At 41.7% G+C, this 26921-nt stretch overlaps 1 long non-coding RNA gene across 1 annotated transcript in view; it reads right to left on the bottom strand.

The window, feature by feature from the left end:
• Nucleotides 1-3528: 3528 nt before the first annotated feature.
• LOC136483186 (uncharacterized) overlaps nucleotides 3529-26921 on the bottom strand; it is a 48014-nt gene continuing 24621 nt past the window's right edge. The window contains exons 3-4 of the long non-coding RNA XR_010765339.1: nucleotides 3727-3796; nucleotides 3529-3630 (exon numbers count right to left, since the gene is read on the bottom strand). This is a non-coding gene — a long non-coding RNA (uncharacterized lncRNA). The remainder of the gene's footprint in view (nucleotides 3631-3726; nucleotides 3797-26921) is intronic.

Below are 26921 nucleotides of genomic sequence, written 5' to 3'. Positions count from 1 at the left end.
TGGGATGGATTTAGGCTATGTTTTCCACGCGGATAGAAGCAGATGGCTCCACGAGTACCATAACGATGAAGGTAGGCAGAAATGTTTCAAATTGTCTTATCATTGCTTACTACCATGAAGTTATTCATCACCTAAGCAATTACATTTGTTTGATTTTCTAAGTCTGACATGCATGTATATATAAACATCAAGGTTTCTTTGACGAAAACACCTGAACCATGGAATGCATTGTCTCATGCAAATATTCAATAACTTATGAAGACATTCAGGGTTGTAGAGCATCCCAATGTTCCCTGATCCTACGTTGCAGCATAGAAAAAGGAAGAACAAGGTGGTACAGCACTCTGATTGTATAGCTTGCATCTTGATCATTAGGATTGGAACTTTTTTTTTCATTTTTTTGCAGCAAACATCTATGCTTTACTGTAGCGAATAACTGAGAGAGCTGCAGAAGCTCAAACGAGCAGGCTGCTTGTTGTTTCTATATATAAATCAAGTGTCTCCTTGTACATCATATCAGTTTGAGCTGCGAGCTGAGTTCATATGCAAAAAAGACTAAACACAGTAGCTGCAGTGAGTTGAGTTCATATATATCAATATGATGATCAACAACTTCAAAACAAAAAATAGCTTAGGATAAACCAAAACGAATATATATTTCTGATGATAGGAAGTAGCTTCATGTTTATAAGTTGAGTTTCTATCTCATTTGAATCCACCTGGAGTGGCATGGATAGCAACATTACTAGCATCACAAGTTAAAACCGAAGGAGAGCCCGCTTGCATGATCATTTGTTGATATAAAACAATTGGAGTTGATCACAAATTTAAATGAATCAAGGGTCCGTTTGCATGATCATTTGTTGATATAATACTGATGCTTGAGTAGCCACTTGCCGTTCTAGTACAGCAACTATTATATGTGGAAGAGTTGTGAGGTGTTGTGCAAAACCAAACTACTCTCTATATGTCTTATTGCAACTTACAACTCTTGTTTTTTAATTTGCGGTTATGTAGAGCAATGTACCATGTGGTCGTAGACGACTAGTAGTGAAGGAAGGTGGAGCCCATTATTGAATCAGTACTAGCTAGATGGATATATTATATTGTTGTGATATAAGTAAACTAATGTTATTGCAAAAATAGACCTAAATATACGGGGACTATAAATACCACCACCTAGACAGGAACTTCTTTATCTGCTACCTATTTGCCAGGCATTCCATTTAAGTTCTTGACAAAAGTAGGATGAGGATGCATCTAGAAGTTAGGCCTGCTGTTCAAGAGATACTCTGCAGGGTTGCAGGAATGCCACTGCACCGGTGGCATAGATCAATGTTAACAACAGTAGGGTAGCGGGTATCGAAGAGAAGAACTAGAGCAAGGATCAGGAAAGCATAGCACAGGAATTGGGGATAGATCAGAGTTTATATTAGAGCAGAGGAAAGTTTTCCTTAGGAGAAGGGGAAGTTTAGGATAGGAGTCTGATTACAATATTCTTGATTTTCCTCTCCCCTCTCTCTCTTTGCTACATATACTACCTGCCTACGGCACCTTCGCCAGCTGTTGCCGACTCACGTCCACTCCATACATGGGCCAAGCCCAACCAGTTGAGGCAAGCTGGCCCAAGTCCTAAACCCATTAACTATTACTATTAGTATCCCATATACTTGACAATCAAGCAGCACGATAGCAGAGATCGACGACAAATGTTGCTTGCCATGGAAGCAAGCATCCTAATATTTTGATTCTTCCCGATGATCTCTATTCACTATTCCTGGTTCACATGCTTTGGTGGGACAGAGCGAAGAATGGACTCTGGCCAACAATGCAACAAAAAGAGACTGAAATAGGCTAAGCAGCTAGCATATCTGAGACTTGTGTTAAACCAAGGAGAAATGCCCAAGGGCTGGGGGCGAAGGAGCAAAGTAGCAAGAATTAAAATTCATGGAACAAAGCTGAGATCAATCCACAAGGAAGGAATCCAGGAATGGTGAGATTAGGGTTAAACCAAATCAGCTTTGTAAACATAGTTTTGTCCATGTGGCATTTTATGCTCTATCCAGCATCCCAAATATACCCAGAATGAAGTTGTTCTGCTAAGGACAAGATGTAATCTGATCACTCGGCTGTAACACTGCTCCGGTATCCCAATGAGTGCCGATGCCTTCCGAACAAGGCATGATAGATCCCCTTCGTATCCCAATGAGGGCTGATGCATGGTGCTGGTTAAATCTCATTCCTCATCTCTTAATGATGAGGTGATGAATCGAGTGCACATGTGGCCATGATGGTGGACTTGAAGCAATGAACTCTTAATGTGGAATTGTTGATTATTGGGTGTTTGGTCCTTGGCTCCCCATTCTTGGAGTTTTGAAGGCTAGAGTTCTCATGTGGGGTCCACAACAAGGATCCATAAATAATGGGGAAAAGGACCCAGAGTGCTCACAAGAGACAAGGATGGGTTGCATTGCAACCACGGTCAATATATGCATCAATGATGATTACATCAACAATGCTCTCAATTCATAGGCTCTATAAGCTTGGCACTATGTTGTATCCTGCTAATCTATAGTGTTGTTTGCAAGGCTTACTACAACCATAATACGATTATAGTACTACAACTTATATGCCTCCTATGATTGGGGGCCTAGGGCGGTCTATTTTCTGTAGTTCTCTAGAGATTTGACCTTGGAGATAAGCTCAGTTTCATCAAATATTTCTTCATAATTTTCAACTGAGTCAAAATCCCAAGTGAAGCATAGGCTACACAGTTATCTGTTCTTCTAGCATGTTCCTTTCACTACTACAGAATGGACTTGTTGTCCCGGGCGGTAACGGCCTTTAGTCCCGGTTACCGCGCCAGGACAACGATCCCGGGACTAAAGGTGGAACCTTCAGTCCCGGGTCATCGAGCCGGGACTAAAGAGGGACCTTTAGTCCCGGTTGCTGTTACCAACCGGGACTAAAGGCCCTCTAGCCGAGCAAACCTGGCCGCACCCCTTAGTCCCGGTTGGTAACCCCAACCGGGACTAAATGTTCCTTTTCTTTTTCTTTTTTTTTGTTTAATTTGTTTTCAGTTCAGTTACACATATTTGTTTAATATATAATATGTTTTTATGTACGTATTCTACGCTGCTAATATAAATACACGCACACATATAATTACATCTAATTCTCATCTCGAGCATTATTATATTCGAATAAAGTATGAAACTATATATATTATAGATATATATGTATATATACAACACTTTCATAATCTTGTTCTCGAAAATAACGATATCAATAAACATTTAATTTACATCATTAGTTCCTTAGATCAAAGTAGAACTCATCGTTCGGATTTAGCACTTTTTCTAAAAGATATCCTGCTATTGACTCTTGAACTGCTTTCAGATGGTCTTTTTGCATGACCCTTCGTTTCAGCCATTCAGTCTTACATTTGAAATAAAAGGAAAAGTATTAATACATATATATATATATATATATATTCATTTAAAAATAAATAAAAAATTAATATATACGTACTCTGAGGACATCTTCAGGAGTTCTTCTTATGTATGCAGTGATAAATTCACAAACGTAGTATCCACACAAGTTATTACCTGGTTCCTGCCGCAAACACCACTGTACGAGAAGAAGATTATTCTCATCATCTCACACGCAAATTGAAGTACGATATAGTAATTAAACACGTGGGGAAATATATATAGTACAACTTACTGGTATTTCAACTACATTAAGTGGTGCCTTGCAATCCTTGCGGTGTTGCCGAATAAACTCTTTCCAAACCCTATGCGACCAATAATATACGATCGTTAATAAATTATGGCAAAGTCTATTCAATAATAGTTGTGCACGAGAGATCGAAATTACCCCTGGATAATGTCTATCATATCTTGGTATAGTGCTCGCTCTTTTCTCAATGAGTCCAAGATTACTAACTAACTTGAGTTTAACTCAATGACAATGAGTATCCAGTGAAACCTACATTGGTTTATACACACACGTACATGCATATAAGTTGTATTGATATTACATAAAATGTGTAGACTACATTATTATTAACACTTACTCAAAGTTGTACGAGAAAAGTATTGTTGTCTTGTCGTGCTGCTTCACGAAGAACTTCATGATATTCGTCTGTGCTTCAGATACCCAGTGCTCCTTGACAATAATATCGGTTTTGAATACGATATAAGGATCAATGAAGCCAACACTGGTGTCTTGTATTCTTTGGAGCTCTGACATCTGGAATCTGTATATAAATATAAGTTACATGTGAGGATAATTATATACACGTACGCATGGAAGTGAGTTTATTAAATAAAAGTAAGAATCACTTACAAACAAAATGAGCTAATGATTGATTTGTCCAGAGCGTCCAAGTGGAATAGTTGATGTAATTCTTCGAAACTAATATGTAAGATGTCATCTCCACGGAAGTAATGATGGTCTCTAAATCTGACAAAGATCCACTGCTCACCCCTGCCACACACCTGCATGTACTACTTGTTGAGCAAGTACATTTGTGTACCCAATTCATTCAGAGCCGCAGGGTTGTATAGACTTTTGCCAAATTTATAAGTCTTCCAGGTATCAACTTCTAGGTTCTGGATTGGAGCTTTGCCCATCACTTGATCCAAGGTTAAACCAGTTTGTTCAAAAAAATCATTAAGGTCTTGAACCGACACTTCTCCAGAGTTGTCTGGTCGATAGACTTCTATGTTGGAACCATATTGATTAGCAACAACAAGATTTTGCATTGGTTGCTTCTATTGTCCGAGCTGTGGGACATCCTTCCCTGATGCTCTTTTCCTTTTCTTATGTGCATCATGTGACTTCACGAGGGAGCGGTCATAGTCTGATAGTGGCGGTGGCTTACGAACTTCAAGCATCTTTTTCTTGTGAGCTTTGACCTTCTGCCTCAGCCTCAGCTGATCTTGTGGTATGTAAAAGTAATACTTCTCCTTAAGCTTCGCTTGTCTCTGCTTTTGGATATCTATAAAAAATATTTCACTTTTTTGCCTTCTTCAGCTGCTATTTGCTCATCAGTCTTTTCATGAAGTATTTCTTGAGAAATAACTCTTTTTTTGGGTCTTCTTTGCCGCTGGGACCTTAGACGTCTTTGTAGTGCGTCGCTGTGGAGGTGGTGGGGGCGGTGTTGGAGACCGGCGTGGAGGCGATGAGGCCGGTGTTGGAGTCCGGCGTGGAGGCGTTGGAGATCATTGTGGAGGCGGTGGGGCCGGTGTAGGAGTTGGAGATCGTTGTGGAGGCGATGGGGCCGGTGTAGGAGTTGGAGATCACCGTGGGGATGAAGTCGTCTCGCCCCCCGCGATGCTGTGATGAGATGGGGAATGAATGATTGGGCTAGGCTGGGGGGAGACCCTGCTACAAAAACAAGTTGTGGGTCAATTATATTTGAAGCCAATATAAAATTAATGGAAAAATAATATTTCATTCACTATCATTCGTACCTAAGGTGAGGTAGGGGAAGCGGTGGCACCCAAGGAATGATGATGAAGTGTTTGCGCTATTGAATAAATGTCTTCTCTGCTTCTCCTAGTGTCTTCTCCCCATCACCGCCTTCAATGTCAAGAGAAACATTGCTGTAACCTTTGAGCACTCTATCGACCGAGACGCTAGCATATCCAGGTTGAATAACTGACCCATGGATTCTTGGTGTCTTCGTTCGGTCTATTGGAGATACAACCCCGACAGCCACCATGATTGATGCATTATTACCATCTGGAATGTGCAGCTCACATGTTGTTAGAGGCTTGGTAATGTCATCAATAGGGAAACGCAACCCAGCATCACCTTGAATAACTGGCAGCTCCGTGGAAGCACAACTGCTTTTCATCTGACCAACGGGGCTAATGGTGACTCCCGGCGTTGATTGCGATTGCATTTGACTCATTGCTAGCTGCACTTGCCTCTTAATCTCCTCCTGCATTCTTGCCTCAAGAGATTTTTCTCGTTCACGTGATTTAAGCAATGCTTGTCGTGACTCATTAACAAATTGCTCCAATACACGGATTCGGTCTGCCTCCTCATCTGTCTTTCTCTAGCAGCTTCTGTAGGTATCCCTGTCTGCTGGGAATGCTTGTAGCTACGGAACCGCCCCATAGCCTCTTGTTCGACCACCGTGTTCGGGATTCTCTAGGGCATATGTCAATTTATCCTTTTCTCTGTTGGGCTTAAAAACACCACTATTAGCTTCTTCCCTAGCACGAGCTAGTCTCTGTGTTGCTCTCTCAATTTTTTGGCCAAAAATTAGCTTGCTAGTGTCTGGGTCTAGGCGTCCCCCATGAGCGTAGAACCAATTCTTCACGCGTTGAGGCCAGTTCTTCTCTATTATTTCAGGTATGATTCCCTTGGCAGTAATCTCTGCTTCTAGGTTCTGCCACTTGGGAATAGCACTCCTATAACCACCTGATCCCATGTGATGATGGTATTGCTTCTGTCGGGCATTCTGCTGATTCTTCATCACACATTCCTCATTCTCTTGAGATGTCTTGTATTGTACGAAGTCATCCCAATGGGACTCCAACTTGACAAATGCCTTAGCATTGAAATTCGGCGTTTCATTCTTTAAGATAAACTTTTTATACAATGTCTTCTTCCAACTCTGGAACAATGTTGCCATCTTCTTCATTGTCCAATCCCTCACTAGCTCCTTCAAAGCATCATCTGCTTGTAATGTGAAATGCTGAGTGATATCTCTCCAAGCTAGATTCTTGTCACGATCAGATACAAAACTAACATTAGGAGCGGATATCTTCTGCTTCCATTCACGAGCACTAACTGGGATCCTATCCCTTACAATGAACCCACATTGATTGACATATGTCTGAGCATGTGGTCCCAATGGTTTGCCAGTGTCGGTGTCGAATTCTGATATTATGAAACGGCCCTCTAATGGCTTTTTTGGCCCTCGGACTTTCCTACTCTTGCCGATGGTTGATGTAGATCCAGGGACCGGCTACATGAGTAGAAACACAACGATTAACAACAAATATACGTACGCATGCATCTATAAGAGATGATAGATAATCGAATATACCTCGCCAGTATTTTCTTGCGCGATAATTTGTTGATCTTCAACCACCGGCATATTAAGGATATCGTTATAATCAGCAAAGTACTGACTCGTGTCATCTACATCCACATTGGTGCCGATGTTGATAATATTCGTCATTATGTCATCATTCAAGTTATCATCCGGAGCAGCCATTTGTATCTTCAAGATAACACATAGATAGAATTACTATGGCACATAACATAAGTACATGTGATAACACATATAGAATTACTAAATCCAATTAAATATAATAACACATAATATTTCATAAGGATAAACAATAATAAGGTATAGGCTTTGGAATCGAATAAAAAACACTTTCGATCCAAAAAACATGGAAATAAGTACATGTATATATACATATAGAATGATACAATTTTCTCTCTCTCTCAACACATAGAATAAGTGCATATGTATATATCTCTAGATATGCATGTGATAACACATAGAATGTCTCTCTAGATACAATTTTCTCTCTCTCAACACATGGAAATAATTAAGTATATGTATATATACACATAGAAATAATTAAGTACATATATATGTATACATATAGAATCTCTAGATAGAATTAATTACTAAATCTAATTAAACCTAACATATATACATAGATAGAATTACTAAATCAAAATTAAATCTAACACATATAGAGAGAGAGATATAATAATAATTACTAAATATATAAAAAACTATAATAAAAACTATCTAAATAAAGTACTAATTAAATTTTAATACATTTAAATCTAATTAACATATATCAAAAACTATCTAAAAACTAAAAATAAACTACTAATTAAATTTTAATACATTTTAATCTAACATATATATATCAAACACTACCTAAAAAACTATCTAAAAAAACTATCTAAAAAGTATCTAAAAACTATCTAAAACAGGCTATGGATGGCCATGCGCGCATGGCGGCTGGGCGTGCTGGCCGGCCACGGGGCCGAGCAGAGCCGCGCGAGGACGACGTACGGCGGAGACTCGACGGCCGCCGGGCGGGGCTCGACGACAACGGCAGCGCGGGCGCGACAGAGACGACGAGATCGAGGCCGGGCGGGGGTAGACGACGACGGCGGCGCGGGCGCGGCAGAGACGACGAGATCGACGTTGTAGATCGAAAAGTAGAAGATGAACCGGTCGATATATATAGGCCGGGACCCTTTAGTCCCGGCTGGTAACACCAACCGGGACTAAAGATCCTTTAGTCTTGGCTGGTAAGCCAAACCGGGACTAAAGGTCCAACCCTTTAGTCTCGGCTCGGCTTACCAGCCGGGACTAAAGGATCTTTAGTTCCGGTTGGTGTTACCAGCCGGGACTAAAGGTATTTTTGGGCGGGCAATTCCGCCTACCCTTTAGTCCCGGTTCCTGGCCTGGGCCGGGACTGAAGGCCTGAAATTTTTGCAGCCCGCCAAAGTGTTGTTTTTTCATTAAGGATTGTAGATCTTGATGAGCTACTCAAATGAGACACTAAATGACCTCAGATGAAAAATCTCTGAATACCAAGTTTGATCATCTCAGCAAGATCTACAATTGTTACATAGCTCATTTTCCCATTTGAGAAAGTTTTATCAAACACTAGTCACAAATTCTTGAATCTCATATAGACTTTCTAAAACTATGTCACACACTTGTGAAATTTGAACTACATTTTGTTCAAACTTTCTTAAATAAAAAAATGTCCTATATAAGGATTGTATATCTTGATGAGCTGAACAAACTTAGTATTCAAAACTTTTCAATTTGAGACAATCTAGGGTTTCGAAAACTAGTTTGTAGGCATCAAAATTTAAAAATCACAAATTTGAACCATACAAACTATCTCAAATGGAAAGTTGACCAAAATAACAATTGTAGATCTTGATGATTTTAACAAACTTGGTATTCAAAACTTTTCAATTTGAAGTCATTTAGAGTTCAGAATACTAGAGTCAAAGTGTTGTTTTTTCATTTGACCAAATTTGACTTGGTCAAACTTGCTCAAATGAGACACTAAATGACCTCAGATGAAAAATCTCTGAATACCAAGTTTGATCATCTCAGCAAAATCTACAATTATTACATAGCTCATTTTTCCATTTGAGAAAATTTTATCAAACACTAGTCACAAATTCTTGATTCTCATATAGACTTTCTAAAACTATGTCACACACTTGTGAAATTTGAACTACATTTTATTCAAACTTTCTCAAATGAAAAAATAGCATATATAAGGATTGTATATCTTGATGAGCTGAACAAACTTAGTATTCAAAACTTTTCAATTGGAGACAATCTAGGGTTCCGAAAACTAGTTTGTAGACGTCGAAATTTTAAAATCACAAATTTGAACCATCCAAACTATCTCAAATGGAAAGTTGACCAAAACAACAATTGTAGATTTTGATGATTTTAACAAACTTGGTACTCAAAACTTTTAAATTTGAAGTCATTTAGAGTTCAGAATACTAGAGTCAAAGTATTGTTTTTTCATTTGACCAAATTTGACTTGGTCAAACTTGCTCAAATGAGACATTAATGACCTCGGATGAAAAATCTCCGAATACCAAGTTTGATTATCTCAGCAAGATCTACAATTTTTATATAGCTCATTTTCCCATTTGAGAAAGTTTTATCAAACACTAGTCATAAATTCTTGAATCTCATAGACTTTCTAAAACTATGTCACACACTTGTGAAATTTGAACGACATTTTGTTCAAAATTTCTCAAATGAAAAAATGACCTATATAAGGATTGTATATCTTGATGATCTGAACAAACTTGGTATTCAAAATGTTTCAATTGGAGACAATCTAGGGTTCCGAAAACTAGTTTGTAGGCGTCAAAATTTAAAAATCACAAATTTGAACCATCCAAACTATCTCAAATGGAAAGTTGACCAAAACAACAATTGTAGATCTTGATGATTTTAACAAACTTGGTACTAAAAACTTTTCAATTTGAAGTCATTTAGAGTTCAGAATACTAGAGTCAAAGTGTTGTTTTTTCATTTGACCAAATTTGACTTGGTCAAACTTGCTCAAATAAGACACTAAATGACCTCAGATGAAAAATCTCTGAATACCAAGTTTGATCATCTCAGCAAGATCTACAATTGTTACATAGCTCATTTTCCCATTTGAGAAAGTTTTATCAAATACTAGTCACAAATTCTTGATTCTCATATAGACTTTCTAAAACAATGTCACACACTTGTGAAATTTGAACTACATTTTGTTCAAACTTTCTCAAATGAAAAAATGTCCTATATAAGGATTGTATATCTTGATGATCTGAACAAACTTAGTATTCAAAACTTTTCAATTGGAGACAATCTAGGATTTGCATTGTTGTATCATGCGGGCACAATAGTGAATTTTTTCTTGACGTATGACCCTTGGTTATGATCTTGTCGTAACCATGGAGTGTCTTCATCATTTAACATGATGCTTGGATCTTTCTTCACTATGAAGGGTGGAATTCGGACATTTTTTTCATAATTTTCTGACATGTCTGACTTGTCTTCAATTCCCACTATATTTATTTTCCTAGAAAGAACTATGTGGCGCTTTGGCTCATTGATCATTGAGTTGATGTCTTCGTTTTTTCCTCTCTTTGATTTTGTAGACATGTCTTTCACATAGAACATCTGACTCACATCGGCAGCAAGGACGAATGGTTCGTCTTTGTACCCAATATTGTTGAGGTCCACTATTGTCATTCCATACTCTTTGTCGACTGTTACCCCTCCTCCGGCCAGCTTCACCCATTGGCACCGGAACAAAGGGACTTTAAAATTAGGTGCGTAGTCTAGTTCCCATATATCTTCTATGCGGCCATAATATGTTTGTATATTCCCATTTGGATCTGTGCCATCTATGCGAACACCACTATTTTGATTGGTGCTCCTTTTATCTTGGGCAACTGTGTAAAATGTATTCCTATTTATCTCATACCCTTGGTACATGAGGATATGCCATGATGGTTGCATAGCCAACAAATACAGTTGCTCATCAATATTGTCATCGCCTTGACATTCTTTTCACAACCAACCACTGAAACTTTCCATGTGCTGACGCCTAATCCAAGCTTCAGTCTTCCCTAGAAACATGGATCGTAAGAACTCCTTATGTATCTCGATGTACGGATGCACCAATGATGAGTTCTGAAGAACTGTGTAGTGTGCTTTATTGAAATAATCGTCTTCCATGCCAATATATGTTTTCTTCCCTAAAGTTCCTTTACCACTGAGTCTCCCCTCGTGTCGCGATTCGGGAACACCAATCGGGGCAAGGTTAGGAATAAAGTCAACACAGAACTCAATGACCTCCTCTGTTCTATAGCCCTGGGCGATGCTTCCTTCAGGCTTAGAACGGACTTTCACATATTTCTTCAAGACTCCCATAAACCTCTCGAAGGGGAACATGTTATGTAAGAACACAGGTCCAAGAATACTAATCTCCTTCACCAAATGAACTAAGAGGTGTGTCGTGATATTAAAGAAGGATGGAGGGAACACCAACTCAAAGCTGACAAGACATTGAACCACATCATTCTGTAGAGTAGCTAGTTCCACTGGATTGATTGCCTTCTAAGAAATTGCATTGAGGAATGCACATAGCTTCACGGTGGCTAGACATACATGTGGAGGTAGAATTCCTCTTAAAGCAACTGGAAGCAATTGCGTCATAAGCACATGGCAGTCGTGGGACTTTAAGTTTAGGAATTTCTTCTCTGGCACATTTATTATACCCTTTATATTGGAGGAGAATCCCGATGGGACCTTGATGCTGCTTAGACATTCGAACATGTTGTCCCTCTCTTCTTTGCTAAGCGTGTAGCTAGCAGGGCTTAAGTAATGATGTCCATCATCTGTCTTCTCTGGATGAAGGTTGTCTTGTTCTTTCATGCCCTGCAAGTCCTAGCGTGCTTCAAGTGAATCCTTTGGCTTCCCGTATACACCCATGAATCCTAACAGGTTCACACAAAGATTCTTTGTCAGGTGCATCACATCAATTGCATTGCGGACCTCTAGGACTTGCCAATAGGGTAGCTCCCAAAAGATGAACTTCTTCTTCCACATGGGTGCATGTCCCTTAGCATCTTTGGGAACAGATTCGCTGCCTTGTCCCTTTCCAAATACTAATTTCACATCCTTGACCATTGCGAGTACATCTTCTCCGGTTCGGTTATGAGGCTTCTTCCGGTGGTCTGGCTTACCTTTAAAATGTTTACCTTTCTTTCTTACTTGGTGATTCAAAGGAAGGAATCGATGATGGCCAAGGTACATGACCTTTCGACATCTTTTCAAATATATACTGTCAAGGTCATCAAAACAATGTGTGCATGCATTATATCCTTTGTTTGTCTGACCTGAAAGATTACTTAAAGCAGGCCAATCATTGATTGTTACGAACAACATTGCTCGTAGGTCAAAGTGTTCTTGTTTGTACTCATCCCAGATACATACACCTGGTTTGTTCTATAAAACTAGAAGTTCTTCAACTAATGGCTTCAGATAGACATCAATGTCGTTGCCAGGTTGCCTCGGACCTTGGATGAGGATTGGCATCATAATGAACTTCCGCTTCATGCATAACCATGGAGGAAGGTTGTAGATACATAGAGTAACTGGCGAAGTACTATGACTAGTGCTCTGCTCCCCAAAAGGATTCATACCATCTGTACTTAAGGCGAACCTTAAGTTTCTAGCTAAATTTGCAAACTCTGGAAATTCCCTGTCTATCGCTCTCCACTGGGACCCATCAGCTGGGTGTCTCAGCATATTGTCTACCTTACGGTCTTCTTTATGCCACCGCAACAACTTTGCATGGTCTTTATTTCTGAACAAACATTTTAAGCGTGGTATTACAGGAGCATACCACATAACCTTGGCAGGGATTTTCTTTCTAGGACGTTGTTCACCCTCGACGTCACTAGGATCATCGCGCCTATTCTTATACCGCGCTGCTTTACATACTGGGCATTCATCCAAATTCTCGTATTCATTGCCATGGTAGAGGATGCAGTCATTAGGACATGCATGTATCTTCTAGATTTTTAATCCCAAAGGGCAGACAACCTTTTTTGCTTCGTACGTAGTGGTGGGCAATTCATTTGGCTTCGGAAGCATCTTCTTTATGATGTTCAATAAATTCCTAAATGACTCGTCGGATACACCATTCTTTGCCTTCCACTGTAGCAATTCCAGTGTTGTACCCAGCTTTTTTTGCCCCTCTTCGGCCGTCGGGTATAGCAACTTCCTATGATCCTCAAGCATGCGCTCGAACTTAACTTTCTCTTTTTCACTTTCGCATTCTTGTTGTGCATCACGAATGGCATCGCCAAGAGCATCACCAAGATCATCTTCTGCCGCTACCTCTTCTTCATCTCTCCCCATTGTAGTATCATCAAAGGCACCATACTGAGCAATAATGTCATCAATGTCAAAATCTTCTCCTTCACCTTCTTCCATCATGACCCCGCTTTCTCCATGCTTAGTCCAACATATATAGTTTGACATGAAACCTGACTTAAGCAAATGTGAATGAAGACTCATTGAGCTTGAATATTCCTTTAAATTCTTACATATGGCACATGGACAGCACATGAAACCATCCCACTTATTTGCCTCGGCCACACCTAAGAAATAGTGCACGCCCTCAATAAAGTCTTGGGAGCGGCGATCGGCATTGTACATTCAATGGCGTGACATGATCTGCATTACATGACAAATTATGAAAACCTTGAACATAATTAAGTATTTTATTACACAACATAGATGACACACACACGGTTGATTAATTAACTAAGCCTGGCTACAACGTAAGCAATCCCAACTATCACTAAACAAACTAAAACTATAATGCACTTCAGTAACATAATTATTTCGTGATCGTACGCAACTAAAATAGACAAATCATTCTTCTGTTGAATATCAATAAGCTTCTCCTGCTGGCTCACTGCCTCATCATCAGCAGCCGCTACCTCAAGGGCACCCAAATTCTACACGTATGTAGCATAATCTTCCTCCCAGTACCAATCATCGCATCCATTGCCCTCCCACTGAAATTAAAGCAAAAAAATATTTAGTCAAAAATATTCAAGAAAAGCAGGTCAATTAGCCATAATAATAAAATGCGTAAGAAACTCACATCGTGATCCGGGCACTTGTAGAAAACAAGACCCTTGTTGGGTCCCTGTCTCTTGACTCGGTACTCCATCACAATCTTCTGCATACACTTGCCGCAGATAATGAGAGGGAGTTCTGGCCTCAGTCGTTTCGCAACCGAACGAGAGGCCGAGGATTCGGTACTAGTTGTCATCTACTTTCTATACTTATTTTTGTAAACTAGTGTAAATTTCACATTTTCTAAAATGATATATTTAAACAAAACTAGTACGATTTCACATGTTTCAATAAATAACCATTCGTACTAGTTGACCTTGCTTACGTGATCATCTCGGCGAGCATTTCTCCACCGGACGACACCGTACTTGGCCAAGAAAGAGCTCCGATTCTACGAGGAAGGCAACACGGTCTTCCACGACCGTTGCCGCTCTCCCTCGTAGAATCAAAGCTCCTCCTTGACGTCCGTTACCGCTCGGCAGAGAACATGCTCACCGAGCTGAACGGGGTCCGCAAGTTCAACTAGTATGAATTTTCTACAATTTTCTAACTATTTTCTAAGTTTTTCATTTCATGGAAAAATTAATTCTAAAAAATAAAAGGCATGATTTCTAAGTATTTCATTTCATGGAAAAAATAATTCTAAGTGACCTGCTCGATATCGGCGAGCTCGCGGGCATTTAGGTTGCCGAGGATAGTAACATTTATAGATGACATTTGTAGGTCTGAAGTTATCATATATCCATCAAATTATAGCTCAAAAACATGTTTCAATAAATAACCATCCGTACTAGTTGACCTTGCTTACGTGATCATCTCGGCCAGCATTTCTCCACCGGACGGCACCGTACTTGGCCAAGGAAGAGCTCTGATTCTACGAGAAAGGGAACACGGTCTTCCACGACCGTTGCCGCTCTCCCTCGTAGAATCAAAGCTCCTCCTTGACGCCCGTTACCGCTCGGCAGAGAACATGTTGGCTGAGCTGAACACGGTCCACAAGTTCAACTAGTACGAATTTTCTACAATTTTCTAACTATTTTCTAAGTTTTTCATTTCATGGAAAAATTAATCCTAAGATCACGTAAGCCGCCGGGGACGAGGATGGCGCGTGCTCCAGCAAGGACGAGCAAGGCGTGATTTTGATGAACTAATTTAACTTTTGTTTATCCAAACATATATGCAAATCATCATATGATTTTGAGCTAAAAATAACATATAAAATCATAATAAAGTGCAACATATAAAGTTACACATGCATCTACATCGCAAAATGAGACAAGCTACTCATAAAACATAAGAGGATTAAGTTTGTTACCTCCAAAATCGAAGAGCAACACCAATGGAGGGGAAGAGAGTAAGAACAACAGCAAGCTGAAGAACAGAGGCAGTGAGTTTGAATGGAATGGCTCGGGCTCGGGGAGGAAGAAATGAGCTGAATTATAGGCCGGGATAATTAGTCCCGGTTAGGGGGCCAAACCGGGACTAAAGATTAATCTTTATTCTCGGGGCATCACCCAAATCGGGACTAAAAGATTTAGTCCCGGCTGGTATTACCAACCGGGACTAAAGGTAAACCTTTAGACCCGGTTGGTAATACCAGCCGGGACTAAAGATCCCTGCCCCACGGACGACCGTTGGGCAGGGACCTTTAGTCCCGGTTGGTATTACCAACCGGGACTAAAGGGTCCTTTAGTCCCGGGAGCAAAAAAATGCCAAGGGTAATGCTAAATTGGGACATCGTTATAAAGTCTGTTCTCTAGTAGTGTTTATTTCTTCTTGTGAACTGAACCTTTTTAGATTTTGAAGGTCTAGAATGAGATGTTTGATTCATTCTTTGTTGTCGATGAACTCTTTGATAGGATACAATTCATGCTTTCCCTATCAATTATGGTGGACACCAACTTCTTTCACAACCTTGAGGACCCTGAGTACCGGACTAGAAATTGCATTATCATATTCGTTGTCTTTTATGTATTGGGACACACTATTTACATTCCTAGAACTCAACCAGCCCCATAAAACATTGACCATTTTGCCCTTCCTATCTACTACATCCTTATAGAGAGGTTTGTAGAGCCAAAGAGCAAAATGGTCTTTAAATAGTTCTTTTAGATATATACCAAGTCAATTTAGACTTGCACAGTGGCAACCCCATAGCTCGATTTAGGCATCTCCGCTCGACATATGAGAGATAAAGATCAGGTCAGCCTTTTATGCATATATACATTCCTCCCTTACAGGGAACCTTTACCTTTGAGACAACAAGTTTCATGACATATACAGCGAGCCTATGGAGGATGGTGGATTGGGCTATATTGGGACGTTCACTATCTTCCCATTTGTACCAGTAGTAGCAACTGTGTACGATGTCCTGCTCACCGAACGGCTGTGTTCTTCAGCCCCATTTCCAGCTACTCATGTGGTTTCAATTGCTATTCTCTGCAGTAACTCCTGTTATGCTTTCATTTCTTAGAGCACTGCCATCCTGAGCTTCAGATCCAACATCTATCAGCAGAGAGGACACCTTAAGGTGGATGCAACCTTTTAATTACATATTATTATCGTATTCTGTTGAAAATCCTATGCACATGCAAGCTCTCTTGCACTCTGAGAAACAAACTTCAAGATACATTGAATTCCTTGAAAACTGAAGCAAACTTATAGAACAAGAGTTATTATATGAAACTCTTGCGAAATCCCTTTTGCAATAAAATAATGCAGAGCCACAAAAGTATAATAAATTAAGTTCATTCTAGGTTACTAAGTTCATATACTGTAGAAGTGTACTTATTTCCATATACTGCATCCCTCCAAAATAACACAGTTCAAAAGAACACAGTTCCCTTGTTTCCATATACTGCATCCCTCCAAAATAAGTGCACTGCTAGGATTTAAAATGTCCCAAAATAAATATACAACTAACTATAGACTAGCTAACTTTTGTAATCTTTTTCAACTTTCTTTTCTTTGAAAGTGCAATTATTATATATTGGAGCAACTTTTATAGGGATATGCATGTAATTTTACTAGTATCATTGATTTCTCCTATAAAATGTAGAAGTGTACTTATTTTGGGAGGGATGGAGTATATCTTCCTGCCTCCCAGTGAGAACATGTAGCTTTGAGAGAGCAAGTCTGCCGATGTATACTGCTAGCCTACGGATGGTGGTAGGATTTAGATGCATCGGGACATTGACTATCTTGGCATTTGTACTACCAACAGCAATAGGCCGCATCATATCCTGTTCAAACAATGGCTATATTTTTCTTGGAGTCCATTTTCTGCTTCCATTTCTTAGAGCTCTGCGATCCACGGAATTCTAGGATGCAAATTGGCAGAGACATGGGGGAGTAACATAATCTGATCTAAGGTAATCACAAATGTAACTAGCCAACCTTGGGCCAATCGTGAAAGTAACAAGTGGTCCTTGATAACCAGCGATCCAGAAATATGAGACAATGCAAATTTTTTCATGTTGTCAAAACCAGTGTGCTTGGTTTGTTTCCTAGAACCCGAATGGTTAAGAGATTAATAAGCCCTCATTCTTGAAATAGAACATGACAGAAAAAATTCTTTAAATGACAAATGAATATTTTACAAAGATAATTTTGTTTAACTTTGTCAGTGGCAAAAAATTGTTCAGGCATCTAGCACAGTAAAATAAACATAAAACCAGCCAAGTGTTGCAGCTAATGTTCATTCAAATGCTAAAATCGACATTAAGTGCTTGCATCTAAGTGCTACATTATCTCCTATATCCTGCTGTGAGAATCGTCTCCGTTCATCATTCATTAATTATATGCTTGACATGGATGTTGACAACTGTGCATTCATCTTTGCCAGTGTAGTGGGTGCTCGTCCATGCCATCATGACCTCGATCACGTACTGGCGCTGCAGACCCTGCTCACCTTGTGCATCATTGAGAGGATCTTGGTGCCCTCGCCGGAATCAGCCAGCGCTAGCTCATCCATCTTAGCCTGCATGCGCGGCCATCCACATCTGCATTGTTGTTGTCCTCACCCAGGAGATTGGGGCCTAGGCACTGAGGATGGGCGAGTTGGGTCACCCATGGCCGGCCGCTTCCTGGCCAAGGACAGCTAGCTCAGCTTTCCCATGGACAACCACAACTGCACCGAGGGTGGGGCAGAAGTGGGGCCAGTGATGAGTTGTTGCGCACACGTGGGAGCAGGGCCCACAACATTCCTCGATGTCGGTGGCGGACGATGGCGATGACCTTGGGATGGTAGTCGCGGCTGGCAAGTGGAGGCACACGAAGAGTGGTTGCATGTGGAACTTGTGGCGTGCGATTGCACATGCGGGGCCGACAGTGAGGCTTGCAGTGTGCGGTGTGAGACAGAGATGTGGGCGTGCCAGTGTGTGGTCTTTGACTAACATAGAGAGGAAGATGACTGTCGTGGGGAAAAAGATTGTGAATAGAGGTGGGGATGATGCGTGGGGCCCGCATGTAAGTGAGTTGGAGGGTAGGGTAATTTGGTCTCTATGAAATGACCATATACGTACGTGGACATGCAGCTAGGCCTGTGGTAGCAGAAAACGTACAATGCGGCAAAATTTTAGGTATGGATGGAATTATAATGGCATATCTCAAAATAGGTGACTTGTAGTGGCGTTTCTCAGATCCGTGAAAATTCTAATGTCACCAATCCAAATAATTCTAATTTTTGTTATGAACATACTGCTTGATCTAGAGTATCCAGTTGGAACTTGAAAACGAAATCTTGAGTTGGCAATTTTTTTCACATGAACACATTAAGTACCTACATACTATGGGCCACAGTGCTACACATGTGCAACCAGTAGGCAGGAGATGTACTCCCTTCGTTCCAAATTATATGACGTTTTGGTTTTTTTCTAAATACATTGCTTTTACTATATATTTAGACATAGTGTGTATCTTAAGTGCATAGCAAAAGCTATTGTCTTGAGAATCCAAAACATGTTATAATTTGGAATGGATGGAGTAGAAGATATGAACAGTGTAATTGTCGATTTCCCCCCTATAAAGTCTATATTAATTAGAATATGAGAAAATACATGCTGAGCTTGTAACTAGTACATATATTCCTAAATATCTTAAACTACTACACCATTTGGTAGAGCATCCTCTCTTGATTGGGGTAATTGATAGCAGGGAAATATTTTATTTGTTTCATGAGATCGTGGGAGTATCGGCGGCAATAGAAGTGGAAGTTTAATTAGAAGCCAAGTTCAACTAATCAAATCCCTTGGGTGGGATGGGAATTATGTTCTTTATGAAAGACAAATAATCATGATGACTTGATCTACAGTTTCCTCCACTCAAAAAACAAGACACCCCAAGGGATCTGAATTCTGTCTTCAACTCCAACCCACCTCACCCCCCTTATATCTCCCTCCATGAATCAAGCAAGAGACTTGAACTAAAATTCAGATCTCCCACCACTTATTCCCATAGCCCATCATATATTGTTGCCAAACGCACCCTTATCTTCAGAAACCTACAAAGTCTATATGTACCACAAGCCTCAATCTTATACATGTGTCCCAGTTCAAGTAGAAACATTTTCAGTAACAAACAAAACACCGAAGATATGAGGCATACATGCTAATATTACTGTATTATCATCAGGATTGTTCCACAACCTGGAGTCTGTCTTAGGCTTGGGAGGCATCAGGATTCTATGTATCACAAATCTGGCGCAGCGGGCTAATTATGTGACTATTCCACTACGAGCTAGATCCAATCAAGCCCTGTGACGGAGGATGTCATAGCTGGTAGTCGATTTGCTCCTGCAGCAAGAAATGGCGCATGCACAAGCCAACCATGAGAAAAGCACCATTCACGCGTCAGAAGCAAGTGCAGCAACTATTACCTGTGGCCCTTGTGCTGCAAATTCGGATTTATAAACTGCAATAACTGTAACTCCAAAGGTGTATAGCTTGCCGGATTAGACACTGGTCATACTGTAAAAACTTAGACAACAATTAAGCTAGCCTATTTAGATTAGAAAGTGTATTTCCGTGGATCCAGGTTTCCATATGCACCTTGCACAGATAGACTATGGCATTTCGGTGAGCAGGGTATCATCCTCGATTTGTGGCGGTCTGACTGACCACCTTTAGCCTGACTTGGAGCTTGTTGTTGCCATAATTAATGCCACATGTCGGGCGGCATGGCCACACAGAGTCGTAGACCCATGAAGTGGAGTTGGTGAATTGCAACGTTTAAGGACCTGTTTAGATTCCAAAAAATTTTGTGCAGTACCCGTCACATCGAATCTTGCGGCACATGCATGGAGTACTAAATGTAGACGAAAAAAAACTAATTACATAGTTGGTCGAGAAATCGCGAGACGAAACTTTTGAACCTAATTAGTCCATAATTAGACACTAATTACCAAATACAAACGAAATGCTACAGTGAGCCAAAATCCAAAAATTTTTGGATCTAAATGGGGCCTAAACTTGAACTGAGGCTCACCTTGAATTTCGCACTAGACAAACAAACTCTAACCAGGAGGAGTTGCGCTTCAGTTTGTTATCTCGGGCACTCGGCAAACAAGATCTTTGCCGAGTGCTGCGCTAAAAACATTTGGCAAAAAAACACTCGGTAAACAGGAGGTTTGCCGATTGTAAAAAAAAAAACACTCGGCAAAGATGGGGTTTGCCGAGCGTTTTTTTTTGACACTCGGCAAACCTATAAAAATCTTTTTTTTGGAAAAGAATGAGAAGAAAAAAAAATGAAAAAAACTTTGCCGAGTGCCCAGATCCAGGACACTCGACAAAGAAAGAAAATCTTTTTTCTGGGAAAGAAGGAGAAGAAAAAAAATGAAAAAAACTTTGTCGAGTGCCTAGATCTAGGACACTCGGCAAAGTAAAAAAATATTTTTTTCTAAAAAAGAAGGAGAAGAAAAAAATAAAAAATAAAAACTTTGCTGAGTGCCCAGATCCAGGACACTCGGCAAAGGGAAAAAATGTTTTTTTAACCGCCGACGCGCCCTATCTTCTCCCCACACACCTCTCTCCCCTCCCCTCCACAGATCCACCAGCAGCTCCTCCCTTTCCCCCTCTCCCCGGGCGTGCACGAGCGCAGCTACGCCGCCGCCGCCGCTGCCGGCATGGCCACCGCTACCGGAGTCCGCCCTCTCCTCGCCTTCCCTCTCTCCCCTCCCTAGATCCACCTCTAGCCCCTCCCTTTCCCCACCTCCGCGGGCTCGCATGGGCGGTCGCCGCCACCGCCGTCTGCGCGGTCGCCGCCGGCGGCTGCCTTAACAGCACCGGATCCCGCCGCTGACTCCGCCGAGGTAGGCCCCACGGGCCCCTGTTCGGATGCCGGCTGCCTGGCTAGCGAGCCCTCCATGGCCCCTCTGCTCCGCCGGGGCCGGATGCTAGCGCAGCCATGGCCAGAAGTCTCGCCAGATGCGCAGCAGGCGCCATCCACGGTGGGGACAGCCGGATCCAGCGCAGGAAGCCCCCGTCCCCCATCATCGGCGACTCGGGAGGTGCCCATGGAGGCCTCCTCGCTGCCGTCAACCGCGGCTAGGCCTGAGACGGTGACCTCGGTGCCCAGCTCGTCACGGCGGCACCCTCCGTTGCTTCGTCCTCACTCTCCCCCCTCGCCTCGCCCTTCCAACCAGGCGTTGGTGGTGGCCCGTGTGGCTGCCGAGTGGCCGGTGGTGGTGGCCGGCCGGTTGTGGCGGCCTGTGCTTGTTTTTTTTTTTATTTTCCTTAAAAAATGTTTGCCGAGTGTGTTTTTTTTTTTTGCACTCGGCAAAGTGTTTGCCGAGTGCCCGATAAAAAACACTCGGCAAAGAATGTTTGCCGATAAATCTTTGCCGTGTGTTGGTTGCCGAGTGCAACACTCAGCAAAAGAGGTTGCCGGGTGTTTTTCTGGTACTCGGCAAACCTCCCGTATCCCATAGTGCTACTCAAGACGGACAAAAAAAAATTCCAAATAGAGGTTGGCCTCATCGCATGAAAACACTGACACCTGGTCGTACAAACATAAGGCTAGAGCTAGGCTTAGTACTTCTTTGTCAACAGGCTATGCCCAAAGTGACAAAAGTGAGCTTGCAGACATATCCATGTAGAGACCCTGCTACTCTTTGACTCATCACCAAGGTGCATATGACCTTTCACTCAAATTTTGAGACCATGGGGAGAGAGATGAGGGGGCAGATGCATATACTCAAATTTTAATAACGTTAGTGCTAGGGGACACCAGCCTGGATCATTATAAACACGCGATGACAATATAAAAAGTTGATGGGCCTAAGTAACACATGCCCTAAAGTTAAGGGTCTTCTGCTACAGTTTACACATACAACATCTTAAGTGCCCTAGTCTAAACTGAAACTACTACTTGTGTCATTATAGAAGTAAGAGTGCTGTCTAGGATCTAGCTTTCAAACAAATATAAAGGAAAAGTCTACATAAAAGTTACATTACACGTTAGAGAGCTAATTTAGCAAATGGGTAAAAAAGTTTCAACAACTAATACGATCGAAAATTAAAATACAAAATTTAGATTCTTAATGTCAAAGAAAGGGTTGCAGCTTGACCTGACATAACTGGTTTCAGCTAAATACATATTCAAAGTCCACAATGGAAAGGATGAAAACATGTATAGTGTAACAAGAAAATTTAACACAACTATACATAGAGATTATAGAGTTTGTAAGTGTTAGCCCACTAGATCACCGGCTCAGGTGAGTCGACCACTCACCAGTCTTGCCGACCATGGCCGAGCACGACAGACGTTGTCCGACCACACACTATGGTCAGAGATAGAAGAAGAGAGGGAGAACAGAGCACACACACAGTACAAGCACCAGCGTTGGCCAGAGCTCTGTATAGGAGATGGCAAATCTGAACTCTCTTTGTTGAGTTGCAGTGGCAAACTAAATATACAACTCTATCCATCTAGTCCTAGTACAGCTCCCATACTGCAACAGTGACTAGATAACACAGCAGGACTGACTTCTGCGCCTGTCCGTGCTGTGGCTACAGTGCGGCAGGTGAGCCATTCGGCGCCTGCCTCTGCAGCTGCTACAGTACCACAGCTGGGAGCCTTTTCGGCGCCGTCTTCCCTTACTGTGTGTTCACACAAGGAAGCAGTAGATTATCTAACAGTAAGATGTGTCCCTGTCTCCTAGGATTGGAACTAATGACCTCAAATCTCACTCATAGGGTTCTTACCATCTCAGCTGCAAAGCAACTTGTGACTATATAGCCATCGCAATTATTTTAATTTCACATGAATTAGCAGTGATACATCATCATGCTGCTGGTTACAAAGCCAATGACACTAATAGTGCAGACAATGATAAGTGTTTTGTAGTAGTGAAAAGATAATCAATATTATTTGTCGTATATACTGGATCTTTAATACATATATACTCCAAGATTCTGTACATTGCTGGAGAACAGATTGATGGGTTTGTATACATGACTAGTAAGAGTAATAACCATTCATTACAAGGCGTACTGTGTTTGATTTGTCTACCCAACAAAATGAAATAGTGTTATTAATCCATATCTGGTGCTTAAAAGAGATAGAACCATAAGATCAGTGAAGGGCGAACAAGAGAGGTTCTAGACTATATAAATATATCTAACTCTACACAGCCTATCTATAATATTTTCACTTCAGAAATGTAGCATAGAAATTTTATGCTAGAATTAGCTGTTACCTTATTTAAATAGGGTCATAGGCTTGGGATGAATCGAGAAATTTCTTTGGATGACGTTCCATCCTCATGCATCTCAGATGTTGTCGCCCTCCCTATCTCCATCCACATTTCATCTCCTTTGCCATCTCTCTCATGTGCAGTGTGATGAGGGTTCAAGAATTGGCACTATGCTCAGCAATAAATAGAACACATCAGTGACGGATGGCAATTACCACGAGGGTGGAAGTTTTGATGATACCCAACATATATCAGGTGGCTAGATGAGGAAAGTAGGACTGTGATGCTTCTGGAAATTTGGTATACCTAAGAAGTTCAGCTTGCAAATTTGCAACGCACGTTGTGCTACATCCATGGGAGAGATGGCTTGCCACAGATGAGACCAACATTGCAGGACCCTGATAGGTAGCGCGTTGAGTGTTACGATTTATCCAGAATGCAACTTAGGAATAGAGTGTCCAGCACGCAGCGAATAATATCCATCCACGAACTTGTACCACGTATATGCACTACTGAGCTCAAATAATATCAAACAATCATTGCAAATATAGAAATATTCATGTATGCATGCATATCTTGTCTTACCTTGTATAAGGTTAAAGAATTGTTCGTACTTCTCCACTGAGTAATCAGCTAGGTCAAGGACTAGCATCCTTCCATTATTCGCCCAAGTCACTAAACAAATCCAGTGGTTGCTGCTTGAATATAACCAAAGCATGTGTTAAAGTCAGTGGTATGTTATTCAAACTTGTTAATCCATATTAATTCATAGTGGTGTTAGTGTTAAGTGAACTGCTAGTGTAAATCAAGATTTCCACTGGCAGTTGACTTAACAGTACCACACTACTGGAAACAGGGACTTTGCCGAGTGCCCCTAAAAACACTCGGCAAAGGCTTTGCCGAGCGCTGCACTCGGCATAGGCCACTCGGAGAAAAAAAAAGTCGGCAAAGCCTTCTTTGCCGAGTGTCATTTGTCGGGCACTCGGCAAAGAAAAGTAGCCGTTAACGGTGCGCTATCATAACGGTTGCTTTGCCGAGTGTCTCAAGTACGACACTCGGCAAAGAATTTATATAATTTTTTTCCCGAAATTGTTTGCCGAGTGTCAGCTCTCGGCAAAGAATTTTGTTTTAAAAGTCTCTTTGCCGAGTGTCTGTAGTGACACTTGGCAAAGCCTTCCCCTTTGCCGAGTGCCGTGGCCTGACACTCGGCAAAGAGCCCAGCTTTGCCGAGTGTCTTTGCCATTACACTCGGCAAAGCTGGGAAATCTGGTGTTTTCATGTAGTTTTTGCCAGCTTTGCCGAGTGCAATGGGCGTTGCACTCGGCAAAGAGGCCTTTGCCGAGTGTGACACTCGGCAAATCGTCTATAATTGCCTATTTTTTCTCGTTTTTACATTCCAACACTTCCATCACACATTCAAACAGAAAATTTCACAGATATTCATCACATTCTTCAAATCCATGACATTCATCACACATCCATCCCATTATCACACATTCATCACTTACATATCACAAACACCATTTAGAAGTCACAAACATAAGTGTCTGAATATATCACATCGAAATTCACAAGTTCAAAAGTTGTTCATCATCTAACATCCAGTTTATTACCACAATTCCATGAACATGGACAAGTTCAAACTCATTACCAAATACGCCTTTGATCGGGCGGTGACTGATACGGATCCTGACGATTAGGCGGATTATTGGAACCCACCGACTAAGACTGCACAAAGGAGTATATATTCTATGTGTTAGACATGTACTTGGCTAGCTAATTAGAAATTACTTGCATGTAAGAGACTGCAATTAACTTTCATACTCACAGGTGTAAGTCCATCCCTGGGTGAGGCTGCAGGTGGAGGTGGTGGAGCGAGCAGCTCAGATGGCACAGCAAGACCCGTATGTTGCCCAAGGCTTTGAAGAAAGCCCATGATGCTCGACAACCAAGTCTCATAGGTCTCCGTGATGCCCGTCAACCTACTCTCATAGGTCTGACGCTGGGACATCAGCTGCGCCTGCAGCTCTTGATGCTGCCGAGCTTCTTCTTCGAGCCGGGCCTGCAACATTTCACTCCAATGTTTCAGTAATGCATAGCTAATTACGGTGTGTAAAATCAATATACGACGAGTCAAACTAAAATTACCTCGAGGACATCGACCCGCTGCTGTGCAATGGTCGGCCGTGTGCGTATGGCCGGGCTCTCACTCGTGCTCTGGGCTCGTATCATGGAGAGGTCGGGGACAGCGGTCGAGTCGATTGTGCCATCGGCAATCCACATGCGGCCGTGCTTCTTCCCTCCTCCCAACCTCATGACGAGCTCCGTATCAATCTCCTGCATGCACGGGCCGAAGTCTAGCCCATGGACTGACCTTGCTGCCGACGTGTACTCGCTGATGCGAGTGTGGACGCTCGGGTTCGTGTACTCCTGGGGCCCGTCCTCTAGGCTGAAGGAGACGTCGGACGTCGCCTTTCCCTTGTGGGACATGCACCATGCCTGGAAGTTCGAGCACTCCTGGACTTGATGTGCCGCCATCTACGAGAAAGACATCAAGAAGATTAGAAATCAGTCATAATTGAGCATCAGAATAGATAAATGAATTCGTGTACCCATGCGTCTCTGTATCCGGCGAGGTTGCGGCTGCCTTGATGGTGTGTTGGTCCTTGCATCTCCAAACGCCTTTCCCTTGTAGCGTTGTGCGTCGAGGCATACCCCTCCGTAAACCAGTTGTCCACGATCTTCTCCCACGCCTCGGGATACGATCCGCACCACCAGGGAATCATCTGCATGTCATTCGGTAATGGACATATAAGATGATCGAATTAAACCTACTTATTCTCAAAACGAATCAATCTGGATGTTCTCATGTACCTCAATGTACTACTCCTGGGTCAGGTCCATGGTTCTGGCGTTGGCCTTTTTGACCCTCTATCAAAGCTTCGACCCGTAGTAGGTGACAATGGCCTGGATCTTCGCCTCATGAATCATGTCGACGACGAGCTTTTTGTAGGCTTTGGTCGCCACCTG

Source organism: Miscanthus floridulus, chromosome 9 (assembly GCF_019320115.1).
Source record: "Miscanthus floridulus cultivar M001 chromosome 9, ASM1932011v1, whole genome shotgun sequence".
NCBI lineage: Eukaryota > Viridiplantae > Streptophyta > Magnoliopsida > Poales > Poaceae > Miscanthus > Miscanthus floridulus.
Note: the sequence above shows the minus strand (reverse complement) of the source record. Positions and strands in the feature narration are given on the sequence as shown.